This window comes from Tenebrio molitor, chromosome 1 (assembly GCF_963966145.1).
Source record: "Tenebrio molitor chromosome 1, icTenMoli1.1, whole genome shotgun sequence".
In the NCBI taxonomy this organism is placed as follows: Eukaryota; Metazoa; Arthropoda; class Insecta; order Coleoptera; family Tenebrionidae; genus Tenebrio; species Tenebrio molitor.
Window position 1 is genome coordinate 7,075,562 of NC_091046.1, and position 12,861 is coordinate 7,088,422.

Consider the following 12,861-nt stretch of genomic DNA (forward strand, 5'->3'; position numbering starts at 1 on the left):
AAAAAATAGATTGTTTGAATCTTTTCTAATTGTAAGAACAATCATTACGAATAGCTGAGAGATGAGGCTACAGAAAAAATTGGAAAAGTTGGAAACTATCGAAACGCAGTCAAAGGAAACAACAGGATATTGTGTGTTCCAAGGGTGGAAGGTTGACAAGTGAAAAATACATAAATAAGAGAATAAAAAAGACATGAAAACAATAATGTAAAACACCAAAAACGATCTTGGTAGATCGCGCTGTAGAGGGGAATCCAAATACGTAGTCTGTTCACTAACTGGAATACTCTCATATTGATATTGATGATCGTGATAACATTCCCAAGCAAACTCCCGTTCATCTCATCATTTTGTTGCGATTAGCCCATCTTTCTGGAGCTATTTGCTTTATGACCAGCGCATAGACGTCAAATTTTAGTTGAATCCAGAGATGATCAATGACTAAGTTTATTGTGATTAGTGCGTGAGCTGTACGTGATGTTAAGAATTCAAAAGAAGTAGATCTTGAATTGGAAATTCGAGGAAGAACATATCCTTTACCATCTCGGAGAATTGCGTCCAGAAGTAGAAAGGTACTAGTATTTCGAAAGAGATAATAAAAGATTTTCACAACTTATCAAACAGACTATGCAAATGTTAAATCTAAATGGGAATTTAAAGTGACGAATAAAATTAGGTTTCGGGTGAAGAGAATATGTAAAACATATCTGGAGTAAATGGAAAATTTGGGTAAATAAAAGTGCAAAAGAGACACTGATAAATGTGACAAAAAAGATGAAAGTTATTTTAAAAAGGTGTTTGTCCATGATCATTGGATTTTAGTAGTTTTTGCTCAGTGAAAATAGTAAGCAAAGATGGCAATTGAATCACTAGTGAGGAAATAATATTTCTTATTTTTCAAAGTCCAAAAACAAAAGCAGATGTTTGTTTATTATAGTTTCTGACTAGTTTTTATCAAACACTTTTTTTATTTGCAGCGTAATACAGAGAGCGTTATATTGCTGCTAGCATTACTTATCGAGTCTGGTTTCCAAGTCAGTCAATAATCGATCTACAAACCGTCCACACAACACCACTGAAAACTCTTCCAGCTCGAATAATCCTCTTAGAGGAATTCAGATTCCTCTTGCACATTTCGCCGATGAAAGGACTGAAAAATAAAATTTCACGCTATTCATTCACGGAAACAAGAAATCACATAATGACATATCCCGTTGGATGCTTTAAGGGTTAGTCTTCCAGGATCCCGGCTTAGTTGAGCGAACGAAAAGGGAACGGATTAGGGTCCGTTAGCAAATCTTCGATCCAGTGAATTTGGGACGCTTCCTGTAACATATTCTGCCCGAAGAATAATGGCGTTTCCCACCGGTCCAAAATCAAATTCATAATTTATTAGAACAAACACGTAAGTTTCCACAACGGCCATGACGACGGTATGACATCGATGAGCAGTATTAAAATTTCAGTGAACAAATAAACGTGAAAAGCGTCTTCACGACACGCGGTTCAACTGAAGTCTGTAAGTTTCAGCGTGTTGATTTTCCAGATATAACTCGAGCACTCGGCGATGGGAAAATTCAAGTAGATGTGTATCTTCCATTTGAATCTAAACTAACAAACTAAAAGCACATTGAAGGAATTATTTAGCGTAATAGAGCGGAGCTTCATCGATGTCTGACTGAAATTATAACTTCACGTTTACACGTTACACAATGGCACTGAACCAGAATGGCAGCGAGAGATCATCTCTTCGAAGCTCATTACGCGCACAATATAATCAGTGCATCCGCCAGTTCCTTATTAAAATTTTCCTCTGAAATATGGAAACTCCACTCCGTCGGCGCTGTGAACGCTTTGTTTTCGAATTAGCCGACACACGTTTTCCATTAGCGTACGAAATTGCACCAATCAATTCGGCATACATTACGACGGCGACTGTACTGAAAGGATTAATCGAAATTCTCCAGGTCATTTCCTGAACATGTAGGGAGTTGGGAGCGGCATTTATCACATCAACTGGTAGGTCGCGTGCAATCGTTGTACTTTTCGTGGAGCACGTGGGCCCGACACGACACATAACACTTTGCCCATTTGCCACTCGCCACCCTCTACACCTTCACTCAATAATAAACACTATAAATTATTCGGGGGCGCAATTATTCACTACACCACCAACCAATTCTGGGTAATCGTTTCTGCCTCGGCCGTGGGACAAAATTACTACGCTCGGAAACCTTCCCACAACTAGATCCGGTGGAAACGAATAACTTGTCAAATTCTTTTCGTTGCTCTGTGTATATTGTCCCCAGATAATATTTTTCTACCATGTAATTACACTCATTTGCGTCAACAAAATTATGCGTAAATGCATAAATCATAACATCGCAGTTGGCTGTGATACACTGTTCCAAAATGATTGTGGTATCGTAGTAGGTTTTGACAATTTGAGTATTTTGAATTGTGACGCATGCTAGAAAAGTGATACCAACTGTCAAAAACCGTAAAAACTGACAGGTATAAGAGAGGTTAGGTTTATCAACCAAACAATATTAACTAAATCAGTTTGTAATTATTTTAAACCAATTACAACTCCTTAGAATAATAAAATATTTTGACTAGTTTTCGATGGGTAAACCCGAGGCATCATTTCATTCATTTTCTTGTAAATTTTTGAATATTGGGAACAGGCAATGAATGACAGAAATGATGTTTGACACTTCCCACCGGCTTGGAGGTTATGTGTGGTATATGTAGTGCGCAACCTTATCGTCGAAAGGTGGCAAACCATTTTTTCCGATCCAAGCACCCTACGATACCACAATCATTTTGGAACACTTTGTACATTGTTATCTGTCGCCTCTCAATTTCTGTATCTATAATACAGCTAAATTATAAATTTGATATCCGACATCTTTCTCTTATTACTTTGTCGTTTTGCTTTATTCATATTTTTCAAAATGTAAATTACGGTGTTCTGAAGCTGAAAAAAATCTTTTCAAGACCATCCCGTGTGGTACATCAGTTACAGTAGTTACGAGTAAACATTTTGTTTACTGTTTTATTGCTTTAGTAAGAATAAGAGTGGATTTAGTTATTGTAATGTCTTATTATCGATATAAAACATACAACAATCATATAATTAGTTATTCAGTGTCCACAAGAAAGAATATTTTGTGAAATATGCCAATATTTAAATTCAGTAAACATAATCGGTGATCCATATTCAAGATATAATTATCAAATCTGTTCGAAGTGGAAGCGTAAATAAAGGAAAATCAACTGGAAAATTTCAAGTGTGTGAGGAACACAATCCACAAACACCTTTAACAAGATTATCTCACTGCACACAGGGCAGGTGCTACTTTGACTTATCTACAACAATTTAGTGGCCATCACGTAATAAGTTTAGGACTCTATCGTGCAGTGTGAACTGGCACCGTTAGATTTTGCAATATGTATTTGGTTATTTGATAGACCAGGTGTTTGAAGGACATTTCAACGTTTTTGAAAATAAGCGAAGAGGAGCAAACAAATGTCTGCAACACACCTAACGATTCTCTTTGTGGATTTAATTATTTGTGACACTTTTTTATTTTAAATTTCATTATCAAAAAGCCCCTTATTTTAGGCAACCAAATGATCGCATTAATGTATCTTACGTAAACCTGCGGTAGTATAGGTGCACCAGAATTATGGGTGGTAAATTTCCACAGCACACTACGATGTTAAAATCATTTATAATCTTGTATTTCGTCGCTCCAATATGCGACCATCCTCTGACAACCATTTAATTAGATTTAATGATGTCGAGTTTAGTGTTTATTGTGTTAGAGTTGAATGTAAGCACGAATCGACAGTTCCCCATTGAATAAAACAAATAAACAAATAACGTAATTTTAACGTAAATTTTGGCGATCGATAGGTAAATATAATTGCTGCTCCGGGGCGAAAAATGTAGCCGAATCAATACAATTCCACAAAGCTTTACCACAATTTAAGAGAGGACGAAACAACTGCGCTTAGAAACAACTTCCATTGCAGAAAAAAAATACGTTCCATTCAAAAATCACGAATCATATTGTTTTGGGCAATGTTTTCAGCAATGGAAAATGGAATTTTCTACTCTCGTTTTTACCGTAAGGTGAAAGTAACAAATTGAGTTTAAGAATTAATAACAACGACAATCAACAACAACATTGATAATATAAATTATAGAATAATTACATATCTATGTATTTACAAGCTTGTTTATTTACGTAATTTTCAATATTAACGAAACAGAAACAAAACATATCTGGCGGAGTTAACATAAAAGTGTCACTTCTTGTTAGGATTTGTTTATACAATGGGTGGAACTTGACAACTCCCAGAACTAACTTTCATTCTCTTTTCAGAGGTGAGTTTCAGATAATAATAGTATTGTCAAGAGAAATAAAGTTAACCAGGTGTACTTTTGGTATACATTAAAATTTTAATCAAGTTATGACGTCACCGCAAATTGCTAAATTATAAAGTTTTGCGGGTTAAACAATAACAAAAGATACTTTCACCATTCTGAATAAACTTGAGTTGATCTACTGTTGATTAAACACAAGAATTAATCTTAAGCACGACTTTGAACAGATCTAATGGAAAAAGTAGTAAAGCAGTAACGAGAAAACTTTCATTATTTTTGTCAGCCGAAATGTTTAACACTCCAAAAAAGAAATAAGCCAACAAATTTATATTTTTCTTGCATTTTTTATACAAATTCTTGATGTGAAGAAAGTATTTTTTAATTTCAATTTTTTAAAGAATAATAACGTTACAGAAATTGACATACTGGTAAGTTTTGATCACAAGTAAAACTGTTAAAATTATTTTTTTCGAAATTTATGGGCTCACACTTATGTGGAAGCTGTCGGTCAAATGAGTACCAAAAAAATTAATGCTGCCTCGATGTAGAAATGTATACAAACAACTTAAATTGCACTTATGATAATGCAAACACTCACCTAACAACATTGATACTTGTATCAGAAACAGAAAAACTTTACCATCAGAAAGGAGAAGTACCTAAAGTTACGTCTGCTAATTTACGTATGTATGTATGAAGTTGTTTTGATAAAGTTCGTGACGTGAATCTACGTAGGTAAATTACGTCTAATTAGTAGTAGATAACTACTTTATGTTGATTGCTCCATATTAAATAAATCTTCTGCAACATCACATCACTGCCCACTTGTTCCCAAATACACCTCTTAATGAAAAAAAAAATACAACTATGTACCAACGTTTCGCATTAAGAATTACTCAAAAATGCATATCCCTTTTAAGATAAAAATGAAACTCAAAATGCACACAATGTAAATCTAAAACTGGAAAATGTCAAAATTTCATGCTTTCAAAATCCACTCCGTTCAAAGCATTTCCATCCTTCCACAATTCTCCCGTCTGGCGGAAATTACATATTCATTCATGTTTAATTTTGTTCCACCCAAAGCAGGTGTAAAGCTTGTTAAAGCTTCACACGTAAACATCTGTCTGGAAAAAATCCTGACGCTCACGTGTACATTTCCAGCGTCCGCTCGTCTGCTACGTGCGAAAACTGATTTACATGACAAAGTTTTCAAGCTGAGAATTTCACGGCTCTCGCACAAAGAACAAGTTTATTTGGGATGTCAAAAAAAAGTCCAGATACAACATTATAAATAGAATATTTTGATTTTCACACCTCGGTGAATGTCCGACGTGAGGCGAAAAATATACGCGAAAATAGTCAAACAGCAATGCGGATTTATTCATTTACGGGGTCCACTCTCCATTACGTCCAATCAGCATCAACAGTCACCTACTAATAAAACTGAAAACTGAACCGTTAAAGTTAAAATAGCAAGCTCATTTGATACGCCGATTGAAAACAGAACGGAGAAAATTCAAATAAACTAAAAGCTCCCTCGAAAGTTCGAAAAATTTTGTCGACCTCAAATTATGAAAAAAATCTTTGCACGTGAACGTTGCCAGGTGGATATTTCCACATATTATATTAAACGCTTATTATATATTCATGTAAAAAGAATAAATCCAATAATACAACATCAATGCGACCGTATCAGATAAAACAAAATTTTATTCGGGCACAGAATAAATTACAATTAATTTATGAACTATTTTTTATTTAAATTACTATGTACTGAATTTACTAATCCAATAAAACCTCTTTAAATAATGCTTCATTGATGACTCAAATTGATTCAATTACGTTATCTAAACCGGGTTTACGATTTTTTGTCCGCGTTAAACCACTACTTTGTGCTTTATTAAAATTAATTATTTTGTTATCGTTACACAACGTGCAAATTCTGAGGAATCTTGTAGGTTACATGTCGATGATTTAGACCATAATCACGCGAGCACCATGTCTGCATTAATTATTTTAATTGAGATCCACAAAAAATAATCACGGTTTTTAGATAATAAACCGAAATTATTACCGGCAACGTAACAACATTAATTTAAAGGTACTGAATTTTTTATCGGTCCAAACAATAAATAAAAGTAAATAAAAACAATACGTAATTTATAGGCGAAGCAAAAACACCGCCGCATGCAAGGAATTCTAAACGTTCTGTTTTAAATTTGTAAAACACAAAAAAACTTGAAATTGTTCGAAACGAAAAGTTATAAAGAGTATTGAAAAGCTTTCGAGTTGCGAATTTTGTGATAGATTTTGATTAATAAAAATTTGAATTCATTTTAAACAGTAAAGTTACATCGATTTTTTTAATTTTTTTAGGTTAAAAACTAAAGGTCATTTTTTTGTAACTGGTTCGTTTCGCAAACGCGTAACCAGTTTCAGTTAGAAAAAACAACATCGAAACGTCCAGCTGATTTAATCAGGAAATAAAACATAAACCTAAAATTTGCATTGTTTTACTGTAAAATTTAAATTTGATTAATTAAAATGTTCGAACGCAAAATTGAATTAATTATAAGCTTTTATAATTCATGAATAGTGATAGTCATCTGGAAAATTTTTATAACTGAAATTTTATTTAAACAAGAAAGAGGGAACCGACATTTTCCCGGAAAATGAACGCAAGGTCAGCAAAATGTTTTCATAATTGTCGACACTTAGAATCTTGTAGAGTAAACAAAACCGGAATTAATAATTCACATTTAGATCGATAAGTCGGTAATGAATCACCACCAATGCGCACTGCATTAATAGATTGGATGCTGCACTAAGCCGATTATCAAATCCGCTAATTAATCAATGACAAATTATCGTTATCAGTTTATTAAATCCGCGCTCCGTAATTCCACAACACGCGATACAAATCTACTTTTAATTTAAGAAATTACTCGCCTTTGACTATCTGACTGTATAAATAAATACCCGCAGCGCTGATTCAAATAAAACGGTGTGAAAACCATAAATCACTGTTTTCACGCTCATAATCTGATGGATATTGATTTATCTATTCCGGATTTTTAAAAAATGTTAAGTAAGTGTTAATAAATCGAACAGATAAGATATTCAGGCGGAACGGTCCGTGTTGTTATTAGAATTTAAATATATTACCTGTTATAAAGCCATAAATAAATAGCGTATGTGACACGAATAGGAATGTGATAAGTGAAATCTTTGCAAAACAAGTCCCTCGTTTCTGGATACATTAATCATTTGGTACAAACGGTGGCTAACAAGCCGTGAACTCTTTTTCTTTTTGCCAAAGCAGCACAAAACACCGGAGGGATTTAATGATATTTATTTTTAGATCGCACTCCCCCATCTAATGACCCAAATTTGACACAATCGTTCGTTTGCGATCGACTACAACACTTCGATATGTCACAAAAAGCAAGACCCGACGACACCATTCAAGATTTATTTAAATTTCGACCGGGCCAAATTGCAACGAAATTGTTCCACTTGACGAATCGATGGTGAATAAAACAAACACTGAAGATCCGTAACAGGTGAAGCACGAAGTAGGTCGTCAGATCGAACCCCGACCCCTTCGCGCGAATCGATCGAAACCAAAGCTGGAGTTCGACCGGGATTTCTTGGACGGATCAGGCAGAAGAACAAATTCCGAGTGGAGGCGAGAATAAGTCTGCAGTATTAAACGACCGTGACCGAATATCATCGTCGCAGCGGGGCCGCCGCCCCCACAAGGACACAATGGGGCGGTTCGACTGAAGCGTGCAATACGCCGCCATCGATCGGTTTACTACCGCTTTAAGCAGAGGGCTAGTAGAGGTGAGAATGGCCAATTGCAAACGAAAATCAACTGGTTCTGGCAGATTGCCAAGTCATTAGGTAAGAACTCTTCATTATGGAAAGGTCTTTTACTTTACTTTTAATTAAACGAAAACTGTTAGCATCTGTTTATTTTACTAGCAAAATAGTTAAAACGGGTATTCCGCATGAAGCTGTCGCCGCCTCCATTATCAAGAGAGATATTTCGAATAACTCAAAACTAAATTGCCGGCTTTATGGAATTGTTATTTATAATTATAGTGCATGGAGTTGGAGCAGATGGGACCGACGCGGAGATCATTTTTTTGGAATTTGGACTAATGAAGACACTTAATTTTCAACGTCCACAAACATTTCATGGTTTCACAAAGGTTTGGAGTGTTAGGGAGCCTCAAGACTTGGCGAATAAAATACCGTTATTACTATGTAATTAAATAACGTCGACAGTCTTTTTCCTTGACCAGAGTCTACTCCAGAAGCGACAGGTTTCTCTACGTTGCTGTTGCTAGTACATACTGTTTTATCTTTAGTAGTCAACACAAAACCAAAAACCACGAAGTAATGAAAACAAAGCGTCCAAAGAGTACAGAGCAGGTGGAAAATAAATAAGCAAATTGGTGAATAGAGGAACATTTATATAGCAATAGAAGAATATTTATAGAGCAGAGAAAGTAAAAATAGCCAGTCAACACTAAATTGCAGGGTATATGGAACAATATAAATACAGACCGACCAATGAAGTATAAATAGAGTAAAGAGTCCTTTACCAATAGAAATTATTACATCAATTTTCCGAATAAAAGTTTGAAGAAGTAACAACAAAGTAAGCAAAAAAAACGGACATTGGAATATCAGGAAAAGAATATCAATAGATGACGAAAAAAATACAGAAGAATAAAAAAGAAAATCCATCGGAAATATGAAGGTGAATGTGAATTAGCAGATAAAAATAAGATGAATAAAATTAGGAAGGTTCCAAAGAATTTGGGGTCTTTTGGATTATCACACTCATTCCCGTTTTTTTGCCATACGGCTTTTACAGTAGAGACCATTTCATCTAAGAAGTACTGTAGTTTCAATTTGGTTGTAGGTCGTAAAATTTTATTGGATATTATGAGCGATTAACGGGCACAATGGTTGGGTTTGAAAAGGTTGGGATGCGGCGCGTGCCGTTTGCCGTACAATGCAAATATACCAAATGTACAATACAACCCTGCTTAAAATATTACCTGCTAGTGGTAAACTAGGATTTATAAGCCCCGCAAGATCTTTAACTTAAAGTACCATAAAATTTTACGACCTACAACCACATTGAAATTACAATACATAATGCGCACAAACGCGTTGTCGTCAGACGAGTCCATGTTCAAATTTTTAGGGGAGGTTTGAGTCCAGCGGCGTACAGCCCTATCAACCAGGTGGAATCCATGCGCTCGTTGTAATTTCTTACTTAAAGTGTTTTGTTTTTGTTATTCCTTTCGCTGTGTATCGTTTTATGGTATTCATTGTTCAATTATTGATTTGTTAGAATTTCAATCATATAAATTAATTGAACTATAGTGACTCTTCAGCTAATCGTAATGTTTCTACGGCACTGATCATCAGCTGACTAGCGTCGTACGGTCAGATTTCGATGAGTCATCATGTACTTCTTAGATGAAATGGTCTCTACCTTTCGGTCGGCCATTTTTTCATTCATTTTCCTTGTTCCTTTGCCTATCCTTTCTTCAGGTGATGCGACGGGGCTCCGGGGCACTTTCCCCGGCCACCCACGCCCATTCCACCTCCTCACATTCACAGACATACACAACAACATTTATACACCCATGGGCGCCCTTCCCGACGGGACTCGAACCCGTGCTGACCTCCCGGTGGTGGCCGAAAGAGTGTTGAGATTCTTCCATCCACCACCCTACCGTCACAGCCCCGAGGAGACATACACACACATCCATGGCCCGGCGGAGGTTCCTTCCTTTGAAAAAATCCTCCCCCTTCGGTGGGATTCGAACCCACTAGCATCGGGACCGCGACCTCGGAGTACTTTCTCCGACAGCCATGCGGCCACCAAGCCACCTTGGATTATCACACTCTTCGTCACTGAAATTGCACCACCAAGCAGCAACAGTCCAATTTGAACAAAACTGCTGAAATAAATTACTTTCGGTTAGTACAAAAAGTTTTTACGGTAAAGATTTCTTCTAATGTCAAAAACTGAGTTTTTAAAACTACTAAAACCTGCTTTTGTCGTCTTGTTCTCGGTCAATACAAACGCGACTAAATTAAAAGTCAACTGTTTAACATAAGAGAAACAACTTGTCCTTTAGTAGAAAATGTTGATCTTGCAAGTGATGATTACACTATCGTCCTACAATTTTTGCGTAAGTAATTTCCAACAAAGTGGAAGATCGTCATTTCGTTACAGAACTAACACAAGGCAAAATGATCTAGTGAAAAAATCAAAGCTTTGAGGTGTCATTACAGAGTAAATAAGGCCTACTGTGTCAATAGCATCTGCAAGAACTATTAATGTGATGGGACTTCCACTTAGCAGACTTCGTGAAGAAACAAGGTTAGTCTAGTATCTAGGGAACCAAGACCATCATCCAGGCAATGAATTCCAAATAGCATTTACTAAATCCACGATGGACAAATCAAGAGGCAAGCAGAATGGTAAAATTCATCATTTTTTCGAAGATACTTCTTCGGGATAGCTTGCAAGGTAATGATTTGAGGAATAATCAAGTTTAACAGATAAGCACTAGTCTTCATCAGAAGCAGTCTATTCATGTATCTATGATAGTTATTTGTGCTGGGTTTTCTAGTCGAGGCAGAGCCGAGACTTGAAAACAGGCGAGGACAAAAGGCACTTTTTGGCCGAGGTGCACACAACGTTTTTCGTGTTCGTTTAGTCAAAAATTTTGAAAAACATGAATTAATTGTAAATTTTGAGGATATCTTTGACAGCTGTCAAGTTAGGTACATAAACTGAAAAATGTATGTATTTAGTTATACATATACCACTTTCTACGTTATGTATCTCGGGAAACAAACACAAAAAAAGTTCTTATACCCTACATAAACGGTACTTTTAAGAACCCATTCCAATGACAAGACTTCTGGTGAGAATGAAAAAAAAATGCATTGAATATTTTGCTAAATCTGCTCGATTGTCAGATGTGCTGCAATATTTATTTGAGATATAGAACAAAACTTTTTTCCAATTGGTTGTCTTCAAAAAAATCTGAAAAATGCATATATAAGCCATTTCTAACCTCCGGTATACGCTGTTGATATGAGTTGTTTCTTAGCTCATCGATTTGAGGAGTTATGCACGGAATTCGTATCGAAAAACATCCTTCGATTTTGGTTCGATAACTCAAAAACGGATAGAGACAGGTCCTTCCGGTTTTCACCAGCCGATAGAGCGGTTCGGAAGTTAAAACAAAGAAAAAAATGTCAGGCCTCTCAGGTGTTTCATAGGGGTGTGAGAAACGATGGAATGGACCGAAGACAAAAATTTGCGAAAACCCTAAAAACCTGTTTTTTTAATTATAACTTCCAAATTCGCAACCACAAGGTTCAGAAGAAACTTTCAGGCACTTCTGGCACTTTTTAAAAATCACGATTCTTCATGATATAATACACTAAATTTTTTTGGTCGAAAAAATTATGTTTTAAAAAAAAGTTCATATTAGCCTACTTAGGACTCACTGGAAGAAAGAATGAAGCAACATTAGCGTGTCTGGAAAGAAAAAAGAAAAAGATTCTCCAGAAGAAAACAAATCATCTAATTTTTATTTTATAAATATGACAGCACAAAAAATAGAAGTGTTTTATTCCTTAGTAAATATTTTTTCTTAAAAATGTTATCTTTTACTAAAAAAAATAATGTTACAAATTCAGGTAAAAACAATTGATTAAAAATAGAATATAAATGTAAGATAAACAGAAGCTTTCAGTTCCTACAGAACGGATTCCCAAAATTTTATTGTTACAATTCGAAAAATAAGAAGACTACCTTATAGATATTCTCCTACGGACACCGTTTTAATTTTGTACCTACCCTCCTGTACATTCTGAACTTTCCCGCATGTTTCGCGTAAACATAATTATCAAAAAACTTCGGATGAACTGCTGCAAACTCGACCAGCCGCAAATATTTCAGTCCGAAGTTTTTATCGCGGCAACTTCCGACTCTAATAAGTAACAAACCAACAAAACCGTCACAATTTCTTTTAATTGCATTTCGCGTACGCCTGACTTCTCCTCCCGGTGCAAATGCTGCACTTTTAATTCCGTCCGAAAAAAAAGGCGCTTCCGCAAGGAAAAGGGTCATCTAAAAGGTATTTTAAAAAATGGCATTACCTTCAACGATGCAACTCGATTTTCTGATAAAGGCCCACTCTGTACATACCTGCAACAAACAACACCAAATAAGCCAAACCAATGAAAAAATTAGCGACAAGCTCCGGTATAATTTGGCGTGAAATAAATTACAAAAGTGTATCTCACACACTCGATCTTGTTTTATTATCTAATAATCTCGACGTCAACCCACTTTAGGTACAACCTACTAGCATCTAACATCTGGAAGCGTTGGTTAACAAACGTACTAA

General features: G+C 35.7%; 1 protein-coding gene across 9 annotated transcripts in view; it reads right to left on the reverse strand.

Annotated features, from left to right (window-relative positions):
* The window catches only part of LOC138128267 (serine/threonine-protein phosphatase 2B catalytic subunit 2-like), a 144,613-nt gene that overhangs the window by 77,923 nt on the left and 53,829 nt on the right, over positions 1-12,861 (reverse strand). The window contains exon 3 of one of the 9 annotated variants that reach the window (XM_069044503.1): positions 12,611-12,659. The exons of the other annotated variants lie outside the window; for them this stretch is intronic. The gene's annotated coding sequence lies outside the window, so the exon portion shown is untranslated. The remainder of the gene's footprint in view (positions 1-12,610; positions 12,660-12,861) is intronic. 9 annotated transcript variants of the gene reach the window in all.